Consider the following 22840-nt stretch of genomic DNA (forward strand, 5'->3'; position numbering starts at 1 on the left):
TATGGTTCATCTGAGACCTCTTTCGGTAGGAGGGTACTGCAGGGAGTGCTGGACACTCAAGGGGCTCAGGCCCAATGATTCCCTCCCATGGACATCTAGCTTTGGTATGTCCCATCAGTGATTCCTCCCACAGGCCACTTTGGAGAATATCAGTTGGTCTTAGCTGAACTGCATTTCTCAAAGGTCCCGTGGGATGAGTCATTTCCCACCTGTGTTAGTGCACTGGTTAGAGCATAGGGTCTTGAGCCAGGTTAGTGGTTTTTGGTCAGTCAGGGTCTGGGGGGTTTGGTGTTGTTTTTCCTATACCCTTCCTTCCCAGGTTTCTCTTTGGAACATTGACCTTCGATTAAACTGGAGCCATGCAGAGGAAGTAGAGGGGAGTGGCCTCAACTTTAACCTCAGCCTCTGGGCAGATTGGACGTGAGAATAACCATCAGTGACTCATCCCACAGGACCTTTGAGAAATGTAGTTCAGGTAAGATCAACTGACATTCTTTTGCCTGTAGAATCTTCTTGTGTGCCATGATAATATTTCAAACTTCCTCCATATCTTTATTCTGGACTCTATACAAACACTTTGAATGGAGAACTTTCTTTTTATAGCCATCTGTTGCCATCTTATGGTCTATCTGGAGAACTAAATTTCCTTTTTCTTTTTCTAATTAAACTGGCACTATGTTTTCCATGAACTGGAGAGACCTACAGTTTGTGTAACACTGAATGTTTCTATTTAATATTTACAATTAAAAGGTATTTTTCCATATATTTTTTTAATTTTTGCCATTTGATTTTTTTTTCAAATAAAGTTTGATTTTGCTCATCTCCTGTGAGATTGGCTTATTTGCCATAGGTGGAGGGAAGGACTGAATTCTCTAGTCATGTCTCTATGTGACAAGGTCAAGAGATAGCAGCTAAGAAATTTTGGTTTGGATCTTTCAATTTCCAGAACTGTACACAGTGTGAGATCCTAATCTTTCTCAGATACTAGAGTTGGGGATGGAATTGAGGCACTTCATGGAAGACTGGTGGCAACAGGAAAAACCTAGTTGCTACCCTAAAGCAAGAACTGGGATCAGAATATGATCCAAAAAAACTTCATGGAGGGGAAGTTTCATTCCTCTAGCCTTCTAACCTGTCTGTTTCAGCTATCTGCTGTATGCCAGAGGTGGTATTCAACCAGTTCTGACAGGCTCTGGAAACCGGTAGCAGAAATTTTGAGAGTGGGGAGGGTATGGGGATTTTGCAGTATCTTTCCCTTGCCATGCCCACAAAGCCATGCCCAAAGAACCGGTAGTACAAATTTTTGAATCCCACCCCTGCTGCATGCCTATTCAAAACTCACTTCTTGGAAATGATAGAAGTGAGCTGTGCTACCCATTTCCACTTCTTGGAAATCCATAGCTGTGCTACCCATGGTAAGGAACACTCCATTTGAAATGGCTAGATGATAATTTTGGACTAGATAATATATTCCCTTTGTTACTAACTCAGATCAGCAGGAAATCACAACTTGTGTGTCTAAGCATGCTATTGCCAGCAGGACTTTGTATCATGACATTTAAGTTCCATGTTTTTGTGAGCACTTGTAGAGAATGGAGAGTAAAGTTGATGACCTTGATGGAGATATGCCAGATCCATTCCCAGAACTACTTGAAAAAGTTGTGGCAATTGATGGTATGGTTAAATATATCTTGATGATGCAAAGACTGTAATACAAAATGCCATCTTAACTCATAAAACATTTAATTATCACTGGGAGATAATTCAGTATCTGACATAATAAGAGGGACTGACAGAATAGGAGGAGCTGCAGATCTTCTTTATAAGCCAGTTGGTTTTATTCTAAACAGACTGATTACAAAAGTCTTAGATAATTTCTCTTTTCTAAACTATGCTTCCAAACCAGGATGAATCATTCTCTTAAAAAATATGACCTGATGTTTGTTAACATTGCCATTTCTTTCAATAATCAGTTGAGTAACCACACACTTTGCCCACAAAACCTACATGGGATTTGGCATGTTTGTGAATGCCAGTTATAGTGTGCTTGACCAATGCTGGCTGGGGTATTCCGGGAGTTGCGATCCACACATCTTAAAATGGTTAAGGTTGAGAAACACTGAGTTAAAACTTTTGGGATTTTTTATAATACACTTTTATTATTATTTATTTTGTGATACTGTTTTAACTTTATTTTATTTAGTAACTTTGGATCATATTCTTTTTCTTTTGTAATAATTTAAATGGTTTCAGGCTACTGTTTTAAATTGGAATTGCAGTTTTTAACTATAAACTGCATCGGGATAGTTTGAATGAGAAGCAAACCTGTTTTAAACAAACACATTTTAGAATCCTGTCCTGACATGACAGGATTAATTTCATCATGGTTTTTTTGCTGGGAGTCTGCTAATAGGCAAATGTGTTTTTATGTGTTTTTATGTAAAAGATTTTCATCTGTGGCTTTTGTGTGTGTTATTTTATTTATATTTCTTTTTTTCCCTATTAAAAAATCACCAAATTTTATGAAATGTACAAGTAAAACTAACAGTCAGGAAAAAAGGTAAAGAAGAAAAAGAGAAATAGAAGTACAGACAGATATAAAGAAAAAGAAACGAAAGCAAAAGTATACACAGGACAGAGGTGGGTTCCTACAGGTTTGCACTAGTTCGGTAGAACCGGTTCGTCAAATCTACCGAACCGGTTAGAAGAGATTCCACCAGTGGACCCGAAAAGCAGGCCACACCTACAGAAAAGATTTCAAAAATTTTTGAAACTCACCACTGATACAGGACAAAGAATGACTTCTGACTTCTTCTTCCAAGGTTTTTTTAAAGTGTTTCTTTAATCTGTACTTCCAATTTAATCACATTTTGAATAACTGCTGTTATGCTTGATCAGTTTTTCAAAATGTGAATATCATTTTCATTTCATCCAAAATGTTAAATAATATTAACTAATAATCAGGAATGAATTTAATAATACAATCAATACAGTAACAATCTTAAAAAGCAATTTAGAACTATTTCAAAGTGTTTGGCTATCTGATGATTAGGTACAGGAAAATCCGGGGAATATCTGGATCAACAGGCACTTAAATGTTTGCAAGCCACCAGCCTGACCAAAGGAGACTGAAGGCTCTGAACCATATATCTCCCCTAGATGTACATTTTTAATTTCAGCAAATGTCAGCAGCTGTCTAATTTAGAACTTATAATAACTTTATTATCACTCTGAATGTACACTAATTGGCATACATTAAAATGAAATTCTGTTGCATGCAGCTCTCAAACGGTCACCACCTCCAATATACACTACATAAACATGACAAAATAAATAAATACAAAATTATGCATATACACACATGTATTATATGACACAGAGAAACAATACACTCTAGTTCGGATGTATACATGTACATGGTGAAAAAAAATGAATCTTGCGAGTTTACCAGATGGATGGCATAGGGAACAAAACTATTACAGAATCTGGTAGTCCTGCTAGGAATACTTCAAAACCTTCTCTCAGAGGGGAGCAACAGAAACAGACCGTGAAGTGGGTGTGTGGGGTCTCTTAACAATGCTTTGAGCTCTAAGCACATAGTGCTTATAAGCAGTATCCTGAATAACAGGAATTGAGCTTCCTATAATCTTCTCGGCTGTCCTTACCACTCTCTGTATGGACTTTCTATCTGAGGCACTGCTGTCACCAAACCAAACAGTGATGCAGTTTGTTAAAATGCTCTCAATTTGTGCATCTGTAAAAAGTGTCCAGGGCAGGAGAAAGATGTGCTGTCCTCATCCAAAGCAGAAAATGCAGACTCTGTTTTGCACTCTTCACCAAGGATGACGTTTAGAGAGACCAATTCAGATTGTTAGTTATCTGCACCCCCAGGTGCTTAATACTGTTGACTATCTCTCCAGCTGCATCCTTGATACTGAGTGGAGTATGACTATACAGGCTCTTTCTAAAATCTACATTGATCTCCTTCATTTTATTAACATTCAGAACTAGGTTACTTTAACCAGACCCTGTCTGACCTTGAAAATTAAGAGTTCAGCTTAGTTGGCAAGGCTGTGCATGCTTTGAAAATGATCTAGAAGAAGCAGTTCAGACTTTATGAAGCACACCCCTCTGTTCAGAAAAGCAGCTTATCATTTTTCAGGCTTTAAAAAATTGGCACAACTACTTTTTTAATTGAAAATTTTAGAAAAAAAAAACTTTTACAAATGTTTACCTCGCCCCCTGCCCTCTCCACCTAAACCCCATCCTCCCCAACCTTCCCCCCCCCCCAACTTCCCAGAACCAATACAGGGTATAAATCTTTAACAAAGATGTTCTAAAATAAACTTTTAAAAAGTTGGTATGATCTTTCATTTGAGCTTTAATTCCTTTTTGTTAGGCTAAGTCTAAACAGATTATATCATTTCTTGTTTCTTCAGTCATAAACTATCTGGAATTTCTTAGTCCCATATTTATTTTGAGTATAGTCAATCCATCTTCTCCACTCCAGTTTATATCTCTCATTTGAGTGATCCTTGAGATATGCTGATATTTTAGCTATCTCTGCTAAGTTTGTTACTTTTAATGTCCATTCTTGAATAAGCACTACTACTTTTTAACAGTCACATTGACTTTAAGAAGCTGACTCTTGAAAGCAACCATATCTTTTTTTCAGGTTTACATAAAAGACTGAAAAATAATGAGTTATTTGATGCTTTTGTGAGGTCTGGAAGCCATTGCAACTCATGAAATAGTGAATAAGATACATAGGTGTATTATGCCATACCTACAACTATCTACTTTGCTGCATTCTAGATCAGCTTATGGTTCTGGATATTCCTTCAGGGCCACTCCATATAAAGTTCAAGGAGATCTCCAATCTTCTCCCACCAAAATGCTGAATCAGTTTGCTCAACTATTTGCAAACTGGTTACAGCTTGAAGAGAAAGGGAGGGAGGATATAAACACTGAAACAAATATACCATCTTTTAAATTTGTCTCCAGCTCTTTTTTCTTCAGTTCCAATTGGGTGACATCAAAAAGCAAATAAACAAGCAAACAAACAAATATTAGTGGAAATAAATAGCTAAGAATGAAGTTAGGAAGTTAATTCTGGAGCTGTTTCCTACAGTGGACCCCACAGGTACAGATCAGTTATGTCTGTGTTATCACACTGAACTTGCCTATTTTATCCTAATATGTACAATCTCAGCCAAATTCTGGGCCTGATCAATTGATTATCCATGTACTGGAGAAGCCCAGAAATATGGCTTGAATAAATCATGATTCAGATCAACTATAGATGGGGCTGTCATTGAAGCATAGTCTTAAGCAACAGTGTAGTGTAGCAAGACATGTTAGTCTGAGACACAGAGAAATCGTAAGTGGTGTTACAGAGTATTTCATTGTATTTAAAATTCCTTAGCTATACTATATCTAGTGCTTCTCTAATATTAAGAGATGAACAGCAATTATATGTATAACATTTCCAGCTGCTTTTTCCTCAAAATGGATCTCTCCCAATTTTTAAGTTGTAATATTTTTTGTTAGTTTATCAAAATATAAAATACAGAAATATGGATAGTCCAGGGGTGAAATCCAGCAGGTTCTGACAGGTTCTGGAGAACCGGTAGCGGAAATTTTGTGTAGTTCGGAGAATCAGCAAATACCACCTCTGGCTCGCCCCAGAGTGGGGTGGAAATGGAGATTTTTGCAATATCCTTCCCCCAGGAGTGGGGAGGGAATGGAGATTTTACAGTAGCCTTCCCCTGGAGTCAGGGGGGAATGGAGATTTTCCTTTCCCCAGGAATGGGGAGGCAATGAAGATTTTGCAGTATCCTTCCCCTGCCTCACCCAACAAGCCATACCCACAGAACTGGTAATAAAAAAAAATTGAATTTCACCACTGGGGTAGTCCTTGATTTACAACTGTTTAAATTACAACAGTGCTGGGGAAAAAATGACTTACGATTTTTCACACTAATGACTATTGCAGTATCCCCATGGTCAAGTAATCAAAATCTTGATGCTTCCAACTGGCTCATATTTATGACGGTTGCAGTATCCCGGGGTCACACAATCCCCTTTTGCAACCTTTTGACAAGCAAAGTCAATGGTGAAGCCAGATTCACTTAACAACTTTGGGAAAAAACCTTGCAAAATGGCCCAAAACTCACTTAATAATTGTCTCACGTAGCAACAGAAATTTCAGACTCAATTGTTGTCATGAATCAAGGACTACCTGTACAAAGAAAAATGAAAATAATGGGACAGTAGGGGAGGAAAAAGGAAAGAAGTGTAGGGTAAAGGAGTAAAAAGTACTTTTACATAATAATAAATAGCTATTTCTATAACAGCAAACCTATCTAATCAGCAAAACCCAAAATCAAAGTTTCATTTTTTCCATCTCAAGCAAAGTCCAAAGTCCCACCCAGTCCTGACCCTTTTAAAAACCTTTGATATGGAGAAATCCCAAGGTATTGGCTTTTATCACTTTCTCAAATAGTGGCATATATCTGCCCTCTGAAAGTCCATAAATCAAAATACTGACTACAGAAAAGTACTAGTAACAAGGAAACAATAATATTAGATGCAAATACAGTACACTATTGATTGCATTTATTGCTTGTCTTGTTCCATCTTTTGATCAACTTTGCAGTCTTAGCACATCATTCAAAGTCTAAAGGGAGTCTTCAGTCTGGAGAAATTTATGCATCCCCAGGGCTAAAAACATAGCTAAAGGGACCAATTGAAAAGTTGGCAACTCAACTCATTTTCCAGAAGTCCTTTCACAAGATGCGCTTCTTGCATATGCATATTACCTCATTAATGGAATTTGGGGGATGATCACAAAGATCTCATAATTTATTAGCAGTCAGCTCACAGCTCTGTCTGCCCTTAGCTGCAGAAGTAATACATATCATGTGGAAGGAAAGAGGGAAACAGAAAAGCAATTTTTCCAAGAAGTTTGAAGAAAATAAGTCAGTCACGGAAAATTAGACACTATACTATGGTGGTGAAGTGTGCAATTTATTAGAAATACACTCGAGTGTCACTTCACTCTAGAGGAAGAATTGTTGTCGTTGTGAAAAGGGATTTTTTTTTTTTACCATTCTTCCAAGATAATCTCTGTTTCCAAAACAGGCAAAGCCCTGGCAGAGCATGTATGTTTGAAGTGTGGCTACTGGGCCTTAATAGTGTATACTCTTTATTTATTCACACACACACACACACACACACACACACACACACACACCAGTGGTGGGTTCCAGATCCCGGTGCAACCGGTACAGTGCAGTGGAGCCAGGCGTCCACAACATGCACAGCGCCCGCATGCGTACTTACTGCCCACGATGCTCTGTGTCACTCCAGCTGCTCAGCGGAGCGTCACGCAGATGCCATACACTCTGTGCACATAAGCCCCAATCGGCTCAAATACAGGTAAGGAGGGCAGGCGGGCACCATACTGGAACGATACCAAGTGCTCCCAGCAGCACTGTTCCCTCTAAGCTGCGCGACCATGTGGCCGCACACGTGGCAACAAAACACCGTGCAGCAGTTTCTAACTGCCGTGCAGTGGTTTTTGTGAGGCGCCTTCCACCATAATAGGAGAGGAGAGCCAGCCTGGAGACAGCAATCAGTTCTAGATCCACAAGGCAGAAAGTAAGTAGCTCAGAGAAGGGGAGTGGGGTTGGGAGAAGGCATGGGACGGGCTCCCAGCAGCAGCTGCTCAGATTTGCCAGAGAGGGAGGGAGGGAGAGAGAGAGAGAGAGAGAGTATCTCTCCTTCCTTTAGCCCAACACTCTCGCTGGCATCCCGGCCAGATGAGAGGGACTACAGAGGGTCTCCTCAAGTCTAGGGCAGTGAGTCATTTGATGGGAAAGCTGCCTCTTGGAAGGAATGACCCGGATTGGCTCCCGCTTCATCTCTCCTGCTTCGTCTCTCCTGCCTCTTTGCTTCCCCGTTCGGTCTTTGGGCGGCAGATCGAAAGCGGAAGCCAATCTGGGTCATTCCTACCAAGAGGCAACTTTCCCATCGAATGACTCGCTGCCCTAGACTCTAGGAGACCCTCTGCAGTCCCTCTCGTCTGGCCGGGATGCCAGCGAGAGTGTTGGGCTGAAGGAAGGAGGGATACTCCCTCTCTCTCTCTCTCTCTCTCTCTCTCTCTCTCCCTCCCTCCCTCCCTCCCTCCCTCTAGAGAGAGAGAGAGTTAGTTGGTGGGCAGACTTAGCACTTTGTTAAGTTTGTTTCTCTGTGTGTTGTGCATAATATATACATGTCTGCATGGATGCAATTGTGCAAGCATTTTTTTTCCTCTTTAAAAGAATTTTTGGATTTCTCTTCACCAAACCTTTAAGACTGAAAGAGTTAGAGTTGAAATATAAAGAGATTGTCAATTGCTATACTGTTAGATTGGTAGGCAATTATGGACTATCTTGATTATATCCTCCTTAGAAAGAATATGCTACTGTATGGTTGAGAAAAAGACTTCATTCCATGGAAACCAAACAAAGTTCATATGGAAGGTTTCTTTCTATGATGGGCTTCTTGGGTCAACAGTGAATATCAGTTATCAGAAATGTAGGTAAAAAGTTAAGCAGGCAATAGGCAATTACAAAAAGGGAAGCCAACTTTCTGAATTCTGTTTCTTTGACTTAGTGACTTATAAATAGTAGACTAATGTTCTGAAAACGTGACCTAAATTTCTATATATTTTAAATAGTTGTAAAGCTATGCTGAAAAAGTTGTTCTCAAGGTATTGTGATAAATTCAATAAAAAGAAGGAAATTCTTTTGAGAGTATTGGATAGTAAATGGACAAATAAAATTACCAATCAAAGAGAATATTTGCACCTCAGGGTTGAAATGAGATGTTATCTCTTCCTCTTTCCTCTTCCTCTCTTCTCTCTCTGTCTCTCTCATCCTCTTTCTCTTTATCTCTTTTCTCTTTCTCTCTTTCTTTTCCATTCTTCTGTCACTTCTTCTCTCCTTCTCCCTTCTCTCTCCTCTTTGTCTCTTTCTGTCTCATCCTTTCTCTTTGTCTTTCTTTCTCCTTCTTTCCCACTCTTCTGTCACTTTCTCTCTCCTTCTCTGTCTCTTTCTGTCTCTCTTCCCTCTTTTTTCTTCCTCTCTTTCTCTCTCCTACTCTTTTATCACTTTCTCTCTACTGCCCAACCTGTCCCCATACTTATCTTCGACTGATCATGTTTGCAATAATTTACCTTCGTTTCTAAATAGGCACAGTTCCCTTACCGGATCCCTCGCTCACTCAAACACACACACACACACACACACACACACACACTCATGCACAAAACCATTTTTCTCCATTCCAATTCAGATCCTATAAATCAATTGCTCTGTGAAACATCTGTGAAAAAAATTCAGGTGCTCAGACATGAAAATGTGCCGCTCAAACACTATACTTTTCCACACACACTGAAAAAAAATTAGAGGGAACATTGCCCAGTAGGCACCAATATGCCTGCACCAGGGCATACCAATCATATCCCACCACTGACACACACCTATTAAAAGCAGACAAGCCAGGCCAAACTACCGCACATCTTAATCAATTTTGGTATTTGCCTTCTTTCCCCCCGCTCTTTGAAGACAATCAAAGGTGCCATTGCATGTGGGAATAAAATGGAAAAACTAAGATGATAGGGAAAATGTATCATTTATTTTACAGCTTCTGAATGGCACTAGCAAAATAAATGGGGAAGTTTGAAATTTACCCGAAAAAGCAATGTGGTTGGCTCAGAATTTCTAGCCCCAGCTTATTTGGATGTTTGACAGCAGTCTACTTTTACTATGCAGATATATAATGCACTTGTGTATAAATATATAGATACACAGATATACAACTTTGAATGAGGGTTGCTAGAATACTGCTTGGCAGCGCTGCTTTAAAATGAAGAATAACAGTCCTTAAATACATTTTTATTTTAAAAAAGTATTAAACAAGGGGATTTGCTCTTTAATATAAAGAAGGGGGGAAGACATTAAAGAAAAAGCAAAAAGGGCAAAAAAATAAAAGTAAAAAAAATTAAAAAAACAAAAGGGTGGCTTCCATTATTCTTCATAGCAAACATATAACCTCTCTCTCTAAAGTTGCATAATATTACTCTATCTATATTCTGTCTAGCCATCAAAACCATACGTTTTCATTTTTATGCAAAAAGTTTGAAACAGAATTCCAATTACCAATAAAGCAGAAGCATAACAGTCTTGAAATATTGGGAGAGAAGATGAGTTTATGGATTGGATGAATGGAGCAAAGATGCACATTCAATCCTGAAATGCCTACACTGCTTAAAGAGTGGATTTACAGTAGGAATTGTTTTGCTAGCTTAAAGCAAAAAAGTAATAATTGATGATATTAGCTGTCTCCCATTCCACTTGAAAATACTTTAGAAATGCTCGTTTCCTCTGAAACCATCAATGGTCATAAGTGTCACATGATCAAAATCCATGTCTGAAATACATGGCAACTGGCCGGTATTTCAGGCAACTGCAGCAGTGGTGGGATTCCAAAAAACTTTCTACCGGTTCTGTGGGCGTGGCTTGGTGGGCATGGCAGGAGGATACTGCAAAATCCCCATTTCCTCCCCATTCCTGGGGGAAGAATGAGAGGTGTGTTCCCAATTTTTTTACTACTGGTTCGGGCACATGCAGCAGCATCCTGGTGGGTGGAGCCTCCCACTACTGCTACTACCAGTCTGGCTGATCTGGGCCAAACTGGCAGCAACTCACCTCTGGGAAGGATACTGCAAAATCTCCATTTCCACCCATTCCAGAGGAATGATACTCTAAACTCCCCATTTCCACCCCACTCCTGGTGGAAGGATACTGCAAAATCCCCATTTCCTCCCGATCAGCTGGGACTCATGAGGCAAAGAATAGATGGGGGCGGGGCCAGTCAGAGGTGGCATTTACCAGTTCTCTGAACTACACAAAATTTCCGCTATTGGTTCTCCAGAACTGGTCACAACTGCTGAATACCATCTCTGATCTGCAGTGGTCCTGGGATCTTGTGATCACTTTATGCAATCTTCCAATAAGTAACATCAATAGGAAAGCCAGGTTCACATTGCACCTGTTTTATTAACTGAACAACTGCAGTTATTCATTTAAGAACTGTGGCAAGAAAGGCTGTAAAATGGAGCAAAACCCATTTAATAATTGTCTCACTTAGCAATGGAAACTTTGGGCTCAGTTGTAGTTGTAAGTTGAGGACTCCCTATATATTCATAAGTGCTCCTCCAACTTTTCCCCCTCCAACAATCCTCTGAAATTGTTGGTTCAATCGGGAGGAGTGGCCCAGTGTTATCCAGAAAGTAACCATGATTCTGAAGATGGACTTCAACCAGAAGTGGTATTCAGGAGATTCTCACCGGTTCTGGAGAACCGGTAGTGGAAATTTTTTGTTCAGAGAACCGGTAAATGCCACCTCTGACTGGCCCCGCCCCCATCTATTCTCTGCCTCCCAAGTCCCAGCTGATTGGGAGGGAATGGGGCAGGGGTGGGTTTCAACCGGTACGGACCGGTACAGATGGTGAAATTTATTGTGCCTTCCCATACCCGTTGGTCAGGAGGGCCCGTACCAGAACGCTCCCTCCCCTCGTTCACTCTTTCACTTGCCCTGCCCATCTGCACCATGCTGCCGAAAGGTTCTCAGAAGAAGAACCAGAAGAAGAAAGAACTGGTGAGTGGCTGCGGTGGGGTAGGGTGTAGGATGTTGGGGAACAGGGAAGAGGCAGAGGGACTGCTAGAAGAGTGTGTGTAAGGTGGTCAGACTGGCAAGGACAGCCATATTTCCTCTGTAAGTAGCTGTTTTGTTGTTTTGCGTACTTATTTTATTCTTATTTAAGTAGTAAGTACACAAAATAATAAATTTCCTTTTTTATATCTTCTTTTTGTAGGTCATTCTTTGGGGCAAAGAATTCAGTGACATTGACTTGGCCACTCCCACCCAGTCACATGATTGTCAAGCTACTCCCACCCAGTCACATAACTGCCAAACCATTCCCACTCAGTCACATAACCACCAAGCCACTCCCACAAAACAGGCCACACCTACAGAATAGATTCTAAATTTTTTTGAAACCCACCACTGGGGATTTTGCAGTATCCTCCCCCTGGTGTAGGGAGGGAATGGCGATTTTACAGTATCCTTCCCCTGCCACACACCCCAAGCCATGCCCACCAAGCCACACCCACAGAACCATAGTAAAAAAATTGAATCCCACCACTGACTTCAACCTTGGTTGCTCCACTTCTAATCCAGTATCTTAATCATTATACTATCCTGGTTTTCAACATAGACAGCTTTATTTGATAAAGCTTTTAAATGGAGGGATAAAGACGGGCTTGAAAAGCAAAACAAAATACTTCTTGAATTTTGGGGTGCTTCTCTCCTCTAAAATTGTTCTGACACTTTCTGCAATATAAGTATCCCTGGCTTTGTTTTTTGTACATGTAATGTACATGTACATTTATTAACTTATTTTATATGGGTTGTTTTTTTTAAATTTAAGGTCTGATCTGATCCGAATTGGTCGGAATGTTGGCAAGAAGCAAATATTTAACATACTGCGATGTTAAAGTATTTGTAATCTGTCTCCCATGTAACCTGTATTTACATAACTAACCTGTCTTCTCCTCCCTCTATCGGGTTCCCCTGTAATTGTTCAGCCATTCAGTTGTGACTGACACTTCATGACCTACTGAATACCAATTCGCCAGGCCTGTTAGCCAGAGAGTACTAAAAATACAGCAGCTCAACTTTTATGCAGCTAAATTAAGATTGCTGAGGAAGAAAAAAAAGTCTGCATACAGCTTCCTCTCTTTTATCTTTTCTTGCCTAGGCCACCATCCATCAACCATTCTCCATCTGGTGCCTTCCGGATATATTGGGTGACAATCATTACATCCCCAGATAATTTCACCAAAGACACAATGTTGCTAGAAGATGCCAGCTGGATACCATATTTGCATACTCACATTATGATTGCTGCTGTTTTTATTGGGGGATATATATATATATATATATATATATATATATATATATATATATATATATATATATATATATATATATATATATATATATATATATATTTTAGTGTCACAACCCTGGTAAGCCCCAATTATGGGAGGAAGCTAACTGCTTCCAACATCTGTCAATCGGCTCGTCACAATCACGACAGAAACCCAATATTTTTACTGTTGCCTTTTATTTATCAGCACAAATAAAAAACACAAATATAACAAAAAGGCAACAGTAAAAATATTGGGTTTCTGTCGTGATGGACTCTTGTGACGAGCCGATTGACAGATGTTGGAAGCAGTTAGCTTCCTCCCATAATTGGGGCTTACCAGGGGTTGTGACACTAATATATACCTTCTTCCCTGGCTTCAGCTGATAAGGAGGAGACCTGTGGCTTGATGGCTAAGACGTTTGCCTAAGATGCAATACAGCACAGGTTCGAATCCCAGTAAGGGTGTGGCTAGCTGATGAGAGCTAAATAGCTTGAAATAGATCTATACTAGTCTCCCTTTATTTATTTATCAGCACAAATAAAAAACACAAATATATATATATATATATATATAAGGTTTTTCAAAACACACTTTGACAAACAATCCAATGTTAGAGCCCACATGCTCTTTTCTTCCCCGTATAAACTATTTCAAGCTTTATCCTCACCTTAGCAACCCATTTGAGAGAAATCACCCACAGGCTTTTCGCATAGGAAGTCCTTTGCTGTATGTGAACCATTTTTAATCGCATGGAAATGAACCTGCCAGAAGGATGACAGCATTTTTCACTCCTCCAGCATCCCTCTTTTCCCCCAACTTCTTAAAAAAAAACCCAAAACCTCTGAATAATTTTAATCTACTCAGATCTAAAGTTGGCATAAATCTACTATTTGGGGTCTCGTGGCATTGAATTTCAGCAATATTTTCAAACGTCTTCTTCCCCCTTTTCTGCTGCCAGTGCCAAGCACTGGAGCTTAGTCATTGGGGTTCACTGAAGTGCACCCCAAGCTACTAAAGACAAAATATGCCAATCCAAGACTGCAAAACACTAACTTAGAGCTGATTGACTCAGAGTTTATCAAATTAACTCAATTTCCTGGATCTGCATGACTCAGTAGCCATAAAATCATCACATGCCCTGGGTTCACCAGTCATATTTGACTAAAATAGTGACAGATTTTATTTTCCTTGGCTCCAAGATCATCGCAGATGGGGACTGCAGCCAAGAAATTAAAAGACGCTTGCTGCTGGGGAGGAAAGCTATGGCAAAACTAGGTGGCAAACTAAAAAGCAGAGATATCACCCTGCCAACAAAAGTGTGTGGTTTTCCCAGTTGCAATGCATGGCTGTGAAAGTTGGACCATAAGTAAGGCTGAGTGCCAAAGAATTGAAGCCTTTGAACTATGGTGCTGGAGAACACTCCTGCAAGTCCCTTGGACTGCAATCAAACTGGTCAGTCCTAGAGGAGATCAACCCTGACTGCTCTTTTGAAGGCCAGATCCTGAAGATGAAACTCAAGTACTTTGGCCACCTAATGAGAAGGAAGGACTCACTGGAGAAGAGCCTTATGCTGGGAAGGATTGAGGGCAAAAGAAGAAGGGGACAACAGAAAATGAGGTGGCTGGATGAAGCAGTAGGCGTGAGCTTAAATGGACTCCAGAGAATGGTAGAGGACAGGAAGGCATGGAAGAACATTGTCCATGGGGTCGTGATGGGTTGGACAAGATTTCGCAACTAACAACAACAGTAACAACGATTGGGAATATTGGGAGTAAGCTAGTTAGACAAACACAAGTCTGCAATTACACAGTTTCACTGATGTGTATGTATACTGCTGTTTAAGAACCATTGAATTAAATAAAAGGTACATGGCTATCAGTGACGTGCAGTCAGGTGAGACAGGGGAGACACAGCCTCACCACTCCCATCATGAAAAGAAAAAAATGTAAAAGGAAAAAGGCGAGGGCTGAGGTCAGGCTGAGCTAGTTGCTGCCTCTCCGTGGATGACTCTGTTTAAAAAAGCCTCTAAAAAAGCACCCTCTACTATGAGGCAGGGGAACTGTGTGCCTCATCTAGTCTGACTTTAGGCGTTTTATTATTACTCGAGCAGAGTTAAGCAAGGGTTAAAAGCCTAAAAATTCCCCCTCTCATAGTAGAGGGCGCTCATTTGGGCAGGGCTTCTTCAGAGGACCCGGGGCAAGAGCAGAGTTGAAATCCTCTCTGAAACAACTGGAAAAGGTACGTGTGGGTCGGAGGGAGGGGGAGGAAGTCAAACTTCATCCTCCTGGTGCGGGGCTTTGGGCAAAGTCTGGAGGGAAGGACCCTGGCTCATTTGTGCTCTCCCTCCCCAAGTGTAGTTTGATTGCAGGCAGAACCATGTTGACTTTTCAAACCTGTAATCAGTGAATCTGGGCTGGATCCTTCCGGGGCTGGGAGAAAGTATGTGTGCTCCAGTATGGCTCTTTGACTGGCTTCCTGCCTCCTCCTGTGGTCTCCTCGCTGGTGCTCTCCCTCCAATCCAACTTTGTGTGTGTGTGTGTGTGTGTTTTGAGAGACAGTGAGTGAGAGAGGGAAGGGGGTAGGAGAGATAGTCCAATCCAACTTCTCTGTGTGTATGTGTGTGTTTGAGAGAGGGGTAGGGAGGGAGAGAGGGAGGAAGGAGGGGAAGGGAGAACAAAAAGAAAAAGAAAGACGGAAACTTCTTTCGCAAAGGAGAAAAACAAATGCTGTCGCTTTAAATCGGAACTGAGCATGCCTGGCTGTGGAATTCTGGGAGTTGAAGTCCACAAGTCTAAAAAAATTTGAAACCCACCACTGTGTCAGTGCCTCACCAGCCATAAACCTCACCACACGTCACTGATGGCTATCCACAGGTTTATATTATTATTACTTATGATTGATCACATAGTCAACCTGATGTTCAGGCTGGATTTGGCATTTTTCGTGCAAATATTGTCCTTCCCAAGGACGTGGAACAGGCAAATGTTCTTTGATGGTGTTAAAAGTATTACAGGATTCAAGCTGTTTATATGAACAAATATAATTATATGATCAAAGAAAATTTTCCTTGTGCAATTGACTGATGGTGAATTTGTCAATGCCGATGGTGTTCAAATAGTGTTCCTGATGTTTTGGAATTGCACTTCAGGCATCTATTACTACTGGTACTATTTTTGCTTTCCTTTGCCATAGTCATTCTATTTGCAGGTCTATTTCCATTTTGTGGTTTTCTCCAGTTATTTATCTTCCATTCTGGCATCTCCAGGAATTGCATTTTTTTTGTCTTATCAGCAATTGTTAAATCTGGAGTGTTATTTGGCATAACATAACATAATATGTTAGAATTCTATTCTGTTTGAATTCTAAAGTCCCAGGCCACTTTGTCTTCTTCATTTTCTGCTGCTTTGTAGTCCTATGTATCCTTGCTTGCAGGCAAATGGTATTTCTTGCAGATATTCCAATTCACGTTTGATAATACTTTGTCAGTTTACTTGCTATTATTATTCTTACCATCTGTTCACAACAATGTGAAATCACAACTGCCAGTTCTTTAGTTGATGGCTTTCATATGCATTGAGTTTTTCCCAAGAACCTAGGATACCTTAATGAATCAGTATAGTGTATGTATGGACCCAACAAGTGTGGCCATTATTATTATTTTTATACTACAATTGTATCACAGTGGCCAGTTGTTTCACTGGATTTGGCATTGGTTACTAGTCGGGCCCCACCCAGGGGCCTAGGACGTCGTAACATATTTTTGTAATATACGTCCAGCTCCAAGCAGTGCGGCTTTTTGCATTTGACTGATGGTGATTTTGTCAATTTTTAACTGTTTTAAATGTAATTCCAGTGCTTTTGGAATAGCACCTAGTGTGCCAATTACCACTGGAATTACCACTGCTGGTTTGTGCCATAGTCGTTGAATTTCAATTTTTAAGTCCTGGTATTTTGCGATTTTTTCATGTTCCTTCTCGGCGACCCTGCTATCACCTGGTATTGCGATGTCTATGATTGTGACCTTATTTTTCTCAACCAGTGTGATGTCTGGTGTATTATGCGCCAGTATTTTGTCTGTTTGTATGCGAAAATCCCACAAGATCTTCACCATCTGATTTTCGGTGACTTTTTCAGGCTGATGTTCCCACCAGTTTGTTGCTGTTTTAATATTATAATTTTTGCACAAATTCCAATGGATCATTTGTGCTACTGAATTGTGCCGCAACTTATAATCAGTCTGGGCGATTTTCTTACAGCAGCTGAGTATGTGATCAACAGTTTCATCAGCTTCTTTGCAAAGTCTGCATTTGGCATCATCAGAGGATTTTTCGATTTTGGCCTTAATGGCATTTGTTGGGATAGCTTGTTCTCGCGCAGCCAGGATTAGTGACTCTGTTTCTTTCTTTAATGTACCTGTTGTTAACCATAACCAAGTTTGTTCACTGTCCACTTTATCTTTTATTTTTTCCAGAAATTGGCCATGCAGTGCTTTGTTCTGCCAACTCTCCATTCTTGATTTTATCACATCTTTTCTGTATTCTTGTTTCGTCTGTTGGGCCTTCAGTAGATTTTTGTTCTTTACTTCAATTAATAGATGTTCTTGACTTTCTTTTAAATAATCAGCCAGTGCATGTTTTTCTTCTTCAACTGTTTGCTTCACTTGTAATAATCCTCTGCCACCCGATTTTCAGGGCAGGTATAATCTATCAGTATCACCACGTGGATGTAAACTGTAGTGCATTGTCATTAGTTTCCTGGTTTTTCGGTCCAAAATGTCCAAATCAGCTTGTGTCCAGTTAACTATACCAGCTGTGTATCTTATAACTGGTATTGCCCAGGTATTTATGGCCTTGATTGTATTTCCACCATTCAATTTAGATTTCAAAATTTTCCTAACTCTGTTGGTGTACTCTCACCTGATAATAGTTTTTACTTCTCCATGCTTGATGTTATCCAACTGCAGAATGCCTAAGTATTTGTAGGCTTCATTCTTGTTGCATTTAATTAGTTGGCCATTGGGCATTTCAATTCCCTCACATGCAGTGATTTTGCCCCTTTTTATGGATACAGTGGCACATTTTTCCATGCCAAACTGCATTGAAATATCGGTGCTGAATACTCGGACTGTGTTTGTCAATGATTGGATTTCTGTTTCTGACTTTCCATAGAGTTTCAAATCATCCATATATAGTAAATGCGAAATTTTTTCAGCTTCTTTGGCTGTTTGGTAGCCTAATTTCATTTTTTTTAAGATTACTGATAGTGGGATCATTGTGATGATGAAGAGAAGAGGTGAAAGTGAATCACCCTGGAAAATTCCTCGCTTGATATTAACCATTCCGTAGATCTCATTCCCTACTGCCAACTCAGTTCTCCATTGTTTCATCGCCTTTTCAGTAAAAGATGTAATATTTTTGCTAATGCCAGTTGTTTCTAAGCATTTTATTATCCAACTATGTGGCAGTGAGTCAAATGTCTTTTTGTAATCAATCCAGACCATATTCAAGTTCGTTTTTCTGTTCTTACAATTTTCTAATATCATTTTATCAATTAGGAGCTGATCTTTTGTGCCCCTGCTCCTTCTTTTGTTGCCTTTTTGCTCTACTGGCAAGATGTTGTTTGTTTCCAAATAATCCATCATGTTATCTGCAATAATGCCTGTGAGTAATTTGAAGGTTGTTGGCAAGCATGTTATTGGTCTGTAGTTTTCAGGTGTTGTTCCTTTAGTTGCATCTTTCTGAATCAAGTATGTTTTTCCAGTTGTCAACCATTCATCAATTTGGCCCTTTTGTAAAATTTCATTCAGTTGCCTGGCCAATATTGCATGTAAACTGGTCAGATATTTGAGCCAGAAACCATGTAATTGGTCCTTTCCAGGTGATGTCCAATTCTTTACCTTTTTTACTCAATTCTTGACCATCTCAGTTGTTATTTCTAATACTTGCATTTGTTTGTTGCCAATGCTTTTCTCAAAGTCATGTATCCACTTTGCTTCCTTATTGTAGTCCTTTGCATTTTCCCACAATTCTTTCCAGAATTCAACTGTGGCCTGCTTTTCTGGTTTTTCACTTTTGGTGTCACCATTCACATTAAGACTTTGATAAAAACGCCGTTGGTCAGATCGAAATTGCTGATTTTGTTTATATTGGATGATTCGTGCCTCATATCTTTCAATTTTTCTAGCTGTTGCTGTTATCTGCTGTTTTACAATCTCTACAGCTTCATTGAAGTTTCTTGTATCCAATCTATATCTTCTGATTAGCCGATCTATGATTTTGATGTTTTTAAGCCGTTGCTCATGCATGTTCTTTAAGTTACTAGCATCTGCCCTTAATTTTTTTATTTTTTGTTCTAATCGGATTTTCCACTTTGGCTTTGATGCTTTTTCTGTTGTGTGACTAGGTACTTTGATTTTAATGCCTAGTTCATTAGTGACTATTACAGCTGCGTTGTCCATTAACTGGTTTGTTTCCAAGATGGATCCTGATTCAATTGTTGAAAACACCGCATTAACCATTTTCATGATAGGGGCCAAAATTTTCTTAGGCACAGTTTTTAGTGATGGTAAACGTTGTCTTTCCTCATTAAGCAGAAAATGCTCCATGATCTTATCTTTCAATTCTTTTTGTTTTTGAGTTAGTTCATCAGTTGGTTCAGTGATAACTGGTTCTAATGGTGGTGGTGTTATTTCCTCCCCGAGAGCTTCTTCTGGGAGTTCTACTGTAATGTCTTTAGTTGTGTCTTGAATATCAGTTATTTCCGCTTGTGATATTGTTTTTTTGGTTTTGCAATTTGCCTGAATTTCCTGAAGTTCAACTTCACTAAACACTTTATTCTGTATAATAAATTGCCTTTGATCTGCTAGTCGTTGTTCACTAACATTTGAATCTGGATATTGTTGTTTCCATAATTCATACATTCGCTTTAAAGAGCCTCTTTTTTCTGGCTCTGAGTTGTAGTAACAGGCCATTATGGCACGGTTTTCATCCTCACTATATTTTTGTCGTTTGTTGGCTGGTCCACTTGTAGTCCACTTGTCGACAGATGTCCAGGGACCCCAACATCCGCCGCAGCCCTAGTTAACCTGCGCGACGACCGATGCAGTATAAAATTTTTATTCGTTTCTTTCACCATATTGTATGGGTTGGCGGGTTTTTTTTTTATGGGGCCAGGTTGCCAACCTGACCTCAACCCTCCTCCTTTCTCATCCGGGCTTGGGATTGGCAACGGTGGAGTTATTATTATTATTATTAATAATAATAATAATTAAATAATAAATAAATAATAAAATAATACCAGTATTATTTTCACAGTCTACCAGATAGTTCTGACTAGATTTGCTTCTGTTGGTTTTGTACTTTTGATTGGTTAGTTATCATATTCCTCTTCCTCACCTTATTCCTCATCAAGATTCAGAGGCCATCCAACATAAATTCTGAGTGGCTTACAACATAAAAAAGTAAAAGTGAAACAAACTTTTCCCCATACATATCAGGAAAAAAAATGTCAATTAAATAGAATTCTACTAGGCTCCAGCTTTCCCCAGGGCCAGGAGAACAGCTGGGTTTTCAGATTCCATCATCATCAGAGTAGAAGCCATGCTAATATCTGCAGAATTGCTGTTCCAGAAGGCAGAGATGGCACACTTCCAGGGACCTAATAGATGACATTATTGAATCAAAGGAACCCAATGCACACCCACCCAGATCATAGATGCTGCTGCTGTAATGATACAATATACTTATCTATATCAAACACAAGGAGTTTAAATAGCATATCTATCTGTTGTCTGTCCTTCTAGATATCAGTGCTTTCAATTTAATGTTGACTCCTGATGACTGCCAGGACCAGTGCCTCTGGTTTTCTTAACAATGCTTTTCAGAAGTGATTTTCCATTGCCTTCTTCCTAGGGCTGAGACAGAGGGACTGGCCCAAGGTCATCCAGCTGGCTTTGTGCCTAAGGCTGGACTACAATTTATGGCCTTCCTGTTTCTAGCCTAATGCCTTAACCATTGCACCGAAGTGCATTTCCTTAATAATCTCTACTCTCCTATACATGCTAAATCAAATACTTTTGGTTGTGAAATTCAGTGTGTCTCCAATTATTTCTTTGGATAAATAATTTTGCGTCTCTATTATTCACAAGGAAGCTGTTTAACGAAGAAACTGGATTGGAATGACGTGTAGTCTGCTGGTAGTTCCACTAGAGGTCAGACATCATACAATCAATATGAAAAATACTTAGGTAAGTGTTTGATAGAGATTCATATAAATATAAACACATGATCCAGGGCAGAAGTGACTTTTATTCTAACTATTTATTATTTTCATCAAAATATGCAAAAATGTGTCATTCTTGAGCACCATCTATTCCCAAGTTCTAATGCTGTATTTTGCTGAACATTTGTCTAGTCTGTCAAAAACAAACAAACATAAAATTCAATATTATATTCTCTGATGTTATGATTGGTGTGGTCCCTGCAGCCCTCAAACATCCTCCTCCTTATCACATAACTCCATCTATAAATGTTGCCTTTTCTACAGTGGAAAAAGAGATGAAGCTGTATATCTTTTATGTTCATAGAGATGCATGGCTTTTACTCTTCACTCTCACAGCATTCTCACTGCTCATATCATCAGCCAGAGGATCAAGATTAATCAGAACCAGGTCATTTTAGATTGTGCCAAGTCTTTCCTTAAAAAAATTAAAAAGCAGCCTGCTGAGCACATCTCTGCTTTCAAAGACTGAGCCAGTATAACTGAACTGCGGAATGAGAAAATGTAATTTTGCTTCAGAAAATGGAACTCAGCTAGAGACATGGCTTCCCATTCTGTGTTTTATTCTTCAGCCAAGTCTTTTGTCCCAAACTGTAGAAGAATGGTTTTTTTGGTGGTCCACCATGACTTGATCATTGCTCATCCAGATTGCTTCCTCCATAGCCAACCTCTTTCCACCAATAAACCTCTTCCACTGGAGGCTCAAATGCTGGAATTAATTTTATTTACTTTTCATTGGCTGGTGATTTAGTGGCTTTGTTATCAGAGTCACATTCATTTGCCTCGCTTTTTACCACCTGTCTCTTCTACTCTGTCTTAGTGTCAGTCTTTATCTCTGAAATCAAGGAGAAAAAAAGAAAAGAGAGGAGAACAGACAGAGAAAAATAGCTTTGTCAAGGCTAGATTCTTTTTTCAGTCGTACAGTTATCTATCTGCTCCTAGTGAATGCTTTTTTAATGAAATATCAACACTCAGTAACCTCAAACTTCTGTTTTCTTAAGACACATGTCTGTTTCTCTGGGATCTCGTATAAACTGTCAAACATAAAGAATCTCTGATACAGATTAACAGAGTTAGAAGGGACCTTGTTTGTCATCTAGTCCAACCCCACACCCAAGCATACCCTACACCATTTCTGACAGATGGCAGTCCAGTCTTTTCTTGGAAGCTTCCAGTGATGAAGCTCCAACAATGTCTGGATGCAAGTTGTTCCATTAGTTGATTGTTCTCACTGTCAGAAAATTTCTCATTTCCAGATTTGTCATTTCCAGATTTCTTCTTATTCCAGATCTGTGGGTGGTTCTGCTGTATCGGCTTCCACAGTCCAAAGGCCACCCTTAAACCTTCAAAAGTAGGTGAGAGACAAAATAAAGCAATCAATTTATTTTAAATTAACAATGAATTACATATTTATTATTTTATTACATTAAAAATTGATCAGCGGGTGCAAATTTTGGGTGGTTTCCGAAGGCCTCAAGCGATCCTAGAGCTTCAAGTTGCTTACCGTAGGAATAAAACAT

General features: G+C 39.6%; 2 long non-coding RNA genes across 5 annotated transcripts in view; one reads left to right on the plus strand and one right to left on the minus strand.

Moving 5' to 3' along the window:
* Nucleotides 1-300: 300 nt before the first annotated feature.
* Nucleotides 301-22840, plus strand: part of LOC116505783 — a 51291-nt gene continuing 28751 nt past the window's right edge. For 2 of the 4 annotated variants that reach the window (XR_004254968.1, XR_004254969.1), the window contains exons 1-3: nucleotides 7274-7440; nucleotides 21190-21288; nucleotides 22577-22675. This is a non-coding gene — a long non-coding RNA (uncharacterized LOC116505783). Of the gene's footprint in view, nucleotides 476-7273; nucleotides 7441-7620; nucleotides 7663-21189; nucleotides 21289-22576; nucleotides 22676-22840 lie in introns of those variants that run through there. The other 2 variants (XR_004254970.1, XR_004254967.1) reach the window with 2 other exon arrangements.
* Nucleotides 22586-22840, minus strand: part of LOC116505784 — a 56026-nt gene continuing 55771 nt past the window's right edge. Inside the window, exon 3 of the long non-coding RNA XR_004254971.1 lies at nucleotides 22586-22663. This is a non-coding gene — a long non-coding RNA (uncharacterized LOC116505784). The remainder of the gene's footprint in view (nucleotides 22664-22840) is intronic.

The sequence above is a fragment of the Thamnophis elegans genome, chromosome 3 (genome assembly GCF_009769535.1).
Source record: "Thamnophis elegans isolate rThaEle1 chromosome 3, rThaEle1.pri, whole genome shotgun sequence".
Classification (NCBI taxonomy): domain Eukaryota; kingdom Metazoa; phylum Chordata; class Lepidosauria; order Squamata; family Colubridae; genus Thamnophis; species Thamnophis elegans.